This window comes from Otolemur garnettii, unplaced genomic scaffold (assembly GCF_000181295.1).
Source record: "Otolemur garnettii isolate 467f Iridium unplaced genomic scaffold, OtoGar3 scaffold00024, whole genome shotgun sequence".
Classification (NCBI taxonomy): Eukaryota; Metazoa; Chordata; class Mammalia; order Primates; family Galagidae; genus Otolemur; species Otolemur garnettii.
In genome coordinates, this window is record NW_003852419.1 from 549696 (window position 1) to 556488 (window position 6793).

Genomic DNA, 6793 nt, shown 5'->3' on the forward strand with positions numbered 1-6793 from the left:
CAAAAAAAAAAAAAAAAAAGAGAATAGATAGGGAGGAAGAACCTAGACTTGGGAAGGTAGCAATGAAGGGGGGAAAGGAGCAAATCCAAGAGATGTTTTTTAAAAGCATAGAAAAATGAATTTGAGTTTGGAAATTCAAAAAGACTCCAAGGTGTCTAACTTTGGGGGCCCAGTGGTAGGGAAACGGCAGTCACCAGTGCAGGGGTTGGGGGAAGGAAGAGATGATAAATGCATGAGCATTTGAGGGAGTCTTTACACATTACATGATTCACAATGGTTACTCTGCGGCTGAGAACAGAGGGGCAGACGAGGTGGTTCTCACATCGTACCACACATAATCTTTTCTCATGGAAGGATTTTGTGTGATTTTTATTTCCTTTTTTGTGCTTTTTGTATTTTTCAAATAATTATTTTAATTCCACATAGACTCCAGAGTCTTGTTAACCCTTTGTAAATCATCATTCCTGATGTGTTCTCTCTCCCCGCAGGGCCTGCTGGAGTCTCTGAGAAACACTTCAACTGGGTTTAGTCTCAGCTCCTGAGTCTGTGATTTTCTTTACTGGGAGGAGGGGGGGGCTCTCTTCAATGTTTCTCTATCTGGTTCCCTCCTTTTCTCCTCCATTGCCCCCTGATCCAGCAGGGCCCGCTTCTATCTTTTAAAGGCTCACATATCATCAAACACTTATCTTTTAACCAAGATTGCGGTGGTTGGGCTTAGGAAGACTGACCTTGGGATTTTTGCAGCTGAAAGCAGCCCAGCCCAGCTCAGACTGTGAACTAAAACAGAACAAGAAGAGTACAAACTCTGTAGTCAGAGGTGCCTGCATCCAAATTAGGACTCTGCCTCCGAATAGCTGTCTTTGGGCACCTTACTTAATCTATCTTTCTCATCTTGAAAATTAAAGATAATAATAGTATTTATCTCCTAGAGGTGTTAAATGCATTAAGTGATAATGAAAGGTATTTAATGTGTGCTCTGTTATTAGTATTAATAAGAACCATAAAATAATAAATTTTTACAACCAAACTTTGTTGCTTAGAGGCAAAAATAACTTAGTGAACTTCCATCTTGGTTCCCATCCATGACATGCATTTGCCTCTCCCTCTCCTTTTGGAATTTTTTTTTCCAGAACCCACAAAGAGCTAAGATAAGACCTAGAATTATGGCCTGAGTCACTGCTGCTTGATTTCATGATGGTCTGTTCTGCCACTTAGGATTGCTGTGACATTTGGCAGATTCCTTATTAATCTCATGAGCCCCAATTCCTTCCTCTATGAGGTGAGACTAATAATGCTGACTTCAAGCATTAACTGCTTTAGTTAGCAGTTCCTGGCACACAGCAGGCATTCAGGACGTGACAGTTCTCCATCAGGGTTCCAGGTAGCCGCCAGCTCTTTCCTCCCTGTCTACCTCCTTCCCAAGATCATCCACATTCTCCTTTGTATTAGTTCCCAGTGGATGGGGAACGATAAACTCCTGAAGGCAGAAGTCAGGCCAAGGCCTCCTTCGCTGTAAGGGACAGTCTTCCTCCTGGGCCTGTGTCCAGGCTGGCCTCCTGGGGGACCCAGGGAAGGAGAGAATTGTCAGCCCTCTAGAGGACCAGATCAGATGCACAAAATCAACAGCCCCTTCTTCCTCTTCTCTCCACCTCCCAAACTGCAGCACTGAGGTGACTCAAAACAACTGCTTCTAAGTGATTATGACCTAGGAGAAAAATTGCCCCATTGACTCAGAGTACATTTGGTTTTGCCAGAGAAGGTGTAATATATTAACTCAATGGTTCTCAACCTTCCTAATGCCGCAAGTCATTAATACAGTTCCTGTGGGTCGCAAACAACAGGTTGAGAACCACTATATTAGCTCCTTAACTCCCATCCCTATCACCTCTGACCAAGACAACAGCCTCTGCTCCACCAGCCCAGGCTGCCAGAGTCCATCCATCACTCATTGATCTGATGGTCAACTTTGAATCATCTCTCTATCTGCCGCTCCATCTTTCTAGGAGTATAGAGGCCCTGGGGTTCTGTCCCCACTATTGTTCTTCCCCTAAAAAGTCTTGAGGACAGAGTTTCTATTCAGCCCCTCTCAACAGGTTCCTCTCAGCCTTCTCAGGAACAGCAACCCCCTTTCCAGTTCCCAGCCACACCCCAGCTCCTTCAACTGAAGGAAACAGTAAAAGAGGGGGGCACACATCTCAGAAAGCCAGAAAAGGACAGAAAGAGAACCTTCCCAGAGCATCTCCCTGGGCTGACGGGTGAGGCTGAGCAAAGAGGAGCAGGGAGAAAGAGAGAGCCAGGAGAAGACCACTCTGGACCACAGGAGCAGAGAGCTAGAAGATGGGAAGAGACCAGAAGAAGCAGTGAGAGCTCTCAGAGCCCACAGAGCCTTTTAGTTTCAGGGTTTGGGAGGACCTCACCCTCTGATAGAGTCATGGAGCTGAAATGGCTCATGTTCCCATCCTGAGATCCATGTCGGGGAACTAAGTTCTTTTCCAGAAATGAGAGGATCTCTCCTGAGCCATAGCTTTCTGTCTTTGTCTGACTGCATTTCTTGGGATTCAGGATTTGTTGTCTGTCTCCATGTTTTTTCATCTTTGTCTATCTCTGAGTCTCTCTTTCTCTCTCTCCCTCTCTCTCTCTCTCTCTCTCATATCTCTATCTCCTCTGTCTGAGATAATTTCTTAAGGACTCTGCCTTGGGGCTCCCGCTCTCCAGTGTGTAGGAAACCTGACCTTCATCATCTGTTTTTTATATTTTGGAAATGTCAGCTTCACTTCCTACCTGGGGGATGTGGGGGTGGAGGAGCTGGCTGCCTGGCTCCACCCCTTCCCCTCCTTTTCAGAATCAATCCCCTTTCCCAGACCCTTGCACCAGGGAAGACAAGCTGAGGCTGTCCCTGCTGTCAGCCACTGTGGCATCAGGAGGCTCAGCCCAGGTCCGGTTTCAGGATCTTCTTCTCCTCTCAGCTCACCAGGGTGTGGGGGAGGTCATGAGGCTTCTTCTGATCCACCACTGGTTTGCTGATTTGGGAAAAAGTAAAAATTCCAGGCACAGAGAGCCCAGGAGGCTCAGAGAATTCACTGGGAACCTGACTAGAAAGTTCTGCCTCTAGACAGAGTTATAGTCAACCAAGTTGTCTAAAATCTTGTCACAAATGTGTGTTTAATATTATTAATACTATAATAGATTATACATACTGTGGGCTTACCCTATGCCAGGTGCTTTATGGTTTTACATTTCATCCACTCAACAATTTTATGTGGTAGATAATATTTTTCTTAATAAAAAAACTAACACAAAGAAAGGTTAACTAACTTGCCCAAGGTAACTCAGGTGATGAGATTGAACCTCCAAGACATACATTTTGTCTATTTCCTTTCAAAGGACAGAAATCTTCAGAAATTTAAGAATATACCCTCAAGATCCCAGGGTACCCCAGTTGCACAAGCATTGTCTCTAAATCTCTACTTCCTGGGAGATCTTAAAAAATCAACTGGCAAAGATTAAATGGAAAAACTAGAAGAGGGCTTTTCAGGAAGTGGGAGAGAAGGCACTGATGGAGGTGATGGCTTCAGGACAGAGGCAGTACAGGCAGGAGAGGTGACTTTGTGCAGGGGAATGAAAAGGAAGGTGAGATGGAGAGCAGGGCCAGCTAATGGAGGCCCAAAGGCCAGTTCAGTTTATCCCCCAGGTTTTCGAGTAGATTAATGCTCTAAAAGACATGTCTGAGACCCAGTTCGAAAGGGAAAAAGCAGACAGTAAAGAAGGCTGCTGGGAGGTATAACAGTCCAAGCAGCCTAGGATGATCAGCCAGAAACATGAAGAAAGAAGGTATTTAAAAGACATTTTCCAAGAAATTTAGCAATTTGGAGTCTCGGCCATCTGCCTCCTTCCTAAGGATTGGTATCTCAATTAGTGTTTTGCACCGGGTGGGGGTATGGTAGAAAGATGGGAGAGGGCAAGAAAGCATAGTGTGTCTGCAGTGCTGCGCCTTCTCAAACTAGCACAGGCACTCTGGTCTGCCCTGGGAGAGAGAGAAAGGAAGGACTGTGGCTGAAGGTTCTCAGGGACGGTGGCCCTGAGGGTTCTGAGCAGGACACTGGCCTGAGAACTCTGGCCTGTAAGGCCCAGGCCGTGGGCCCTGCCTGGTCTTCACATGGGTGGGCAGACTGCGGTTCAAGGGGCTGCAGCAGCGTTTCATGTCTTTCAATTCTTTGAAATGATTTCTCTCCCTGGGTGGCAAAAAAAAAAAAAAAAAGGAAATAAGCAAAATTTGGTTAAGAACTCAAGAACTGCCAATTCAGAAACTCTGTAATCTGTTCAGAAAGTTCAATCCCTTTCTTTCAGAAGCCAAAAACCTGTTTTCATCTCATTGTATATGTCTGTGTGTCTGAGAGCTGGTGAGGGAGACAGAGTGAGTGTGAGAGGCAGACAGTTGAGATGTCTCTGTCCGGGTATGCAAAGTTACTGCTCCATGGACCCATGTGTGTGCACCGTGTGTACATTTATTTGTGCCTCCTTCTCGGGCCCCTGTGGGTGTTGAACTTTCAAATCGTAACAGAAACACTGAAGCTTGGCAAAGATATCACAGGAATAATTATCTAATTTCAGAACATGTTATTATAATACCTACATGATGTGTAATGAACTTAACAATGTTCATGTAATATTCATCTCCTCTGAATTACAGACCCACAATACCACATTCCACCCTCACAGGCTTCTCCAAGACACAACAGGAGAGCAGACCCCAAAAGAAAGCTCTTCAAGGAATAATCCTCCAGGACGGCTCCCTCGTGGATTGAGGTGTTTGGCTAGGTAGATATCTATGGGAAAATTGCTGGAAGGGGACAGAGCTTATCCTGGGGCAGCAACTATTCTTCCCAGAAGAGGAGACCCAGAATTGGTAAGCAAATGACAGCCATATTGGGATGACAGAGGCAGACAGGCTTTCCCTGACTCAGCTGTGGGCCAGGGTGCCCTGTGACCCACCCAGCTCCCTCTTTTCCCCAGGGGGCTGAATTGGACTAAGGCTGAGTGTGAGGGGAATGTTTGCTGTTTGCTGCTGTTCCCTGTTGACTTTAGCCGGTAGCTCTGTTTACAAACCCAGGTTGGTTTTCCCAGCACAGTTAATTAGACCAAAGACATCTGGTGTGAGGGCTGGGGAGGGCATCTGCTCAGAGTCTTCCCCCACACCCCGCAGCCATGGGCCAGCGCAGGGAAGAGACGCTATACACCAACAGATCCGACTCCACCAAGCCCAAAGTTCTCAGGAGACTCACGGCTTCCTTCACCCTGCCGTTCCCATGCTTTCTCAGTCTGACTGGGCCCCAACTCTTAGAGTTGTGGGGACAAGGAGTCAGAGCGGGAAGGCCCACCTCGGTGAAAGCATGGGCTAGAGACCAAGGACTCAGCCCTCTCTTCTGCCCTTCCATTTCCAAAAGAACTGGGCAGAAATCCCTGTTCCCTTTCTCATCACACAGACCCTGCATTTCGTAAGAACGCCAGACCTCTTCAAGAAAAGTCTCCCTTCCTAGGCTACTCCCTCAGAAAGGAGGCTCTGGACCTTTCTCCTCCCGCCCTAACCCCTCCCTAGCCAATGCCAGACACTGCGAGGAAGAGGGAGATTAACCTGGCCCACAGGGAGGCAGGAAGGTGTCCTGGAAGGTGAGAGGATCTCGGTGGACAGTTTCAGAGCTGTAGGGAAGTGGAGAGCTGTGAGGGGGAGGGCCAGCGGCTTATCTCTCCCAGGAGGGGAGAGCTCACTCCAAACAGCTAATGCACTGGCGTGTGAAAGCCCCTCAATTAGCACTAATGATGCAATCAGGGAGGGAGGAGGAGGGGCCAGAAGTTCTGGCGGTGTCAGCACCAACTTACACACCCAGTACACACTGCTTGGGACACATGGCCCCCTTCAGATCACACCAATGAACACGCTTTACCAACGGGATGTCCGTGGGTACAAATGCACTCTTTGCACAAACTACTAGCATGCATATATTTCGTGATCTGCCACGGACCCTGATGAGATTCGCCCAGGGATCCTGGGGATGGGGCGTGGGGGGACGCCCGGCTAGATTTTCGGTTTCAGGGACAAGGAAAATCAGAAATCTGAAAGACTTGGTGGCTGGAATAGAACAGAGCATCTCCGAAAATCTCACAATTATTCCTCTACGCCTAGAGCTCGCGTCCCACGCGCGCTCGCAGGTGCTAGCTGGCCGGTGCCCGCCTCCCCATTCCACCCTCCTGGTCACCCCTAACCTCAAATCCAGGACTGGGCGAGGAGCCTCCACCTCCAGCCCCACCCCCGAGAGGAGAGATCCACGCGCCTTCCCTGCTCCCAGCGCGCCCCGGAACCCCGGGTTGCACGGAGGGACCTCTGGGATTAAACTGATCCCTGCACTCCGGACCCAGTTGCTTGTCCCCTCCGGAGCCCGTTTCCCGTGGCCTCGCCCCTTTATCTTCCCCCCACCTCGCCCGGCCAGCTCCGTTATCCGCCTCCCAGTCCCGTTATCCGGCCGCCCTGGCCCCGTTATCCGCCCTTGTGTTGGACCCGGAGCCCCGGCGCGCTTCGGAGCCACCGCCGCCGCCCCCTCCCCCGCTCCCCGGCCGAAGCTCGGGGAACCGCCGGCTGGGCAGGGCCGGAGCTGCCTCCGCGCCGCTTCCCAGGCCGGGACGGCCGCGGGAGGAGGTCCCGCTGTCAGTCAGCGGGGAAGGCCGGGCCGAGCGGCCGGAGGGGGCGGCGCCGAGGACGGGCTTGGGCCGGGAGCTAGGAGGCGGAGGCGGAGGCGGA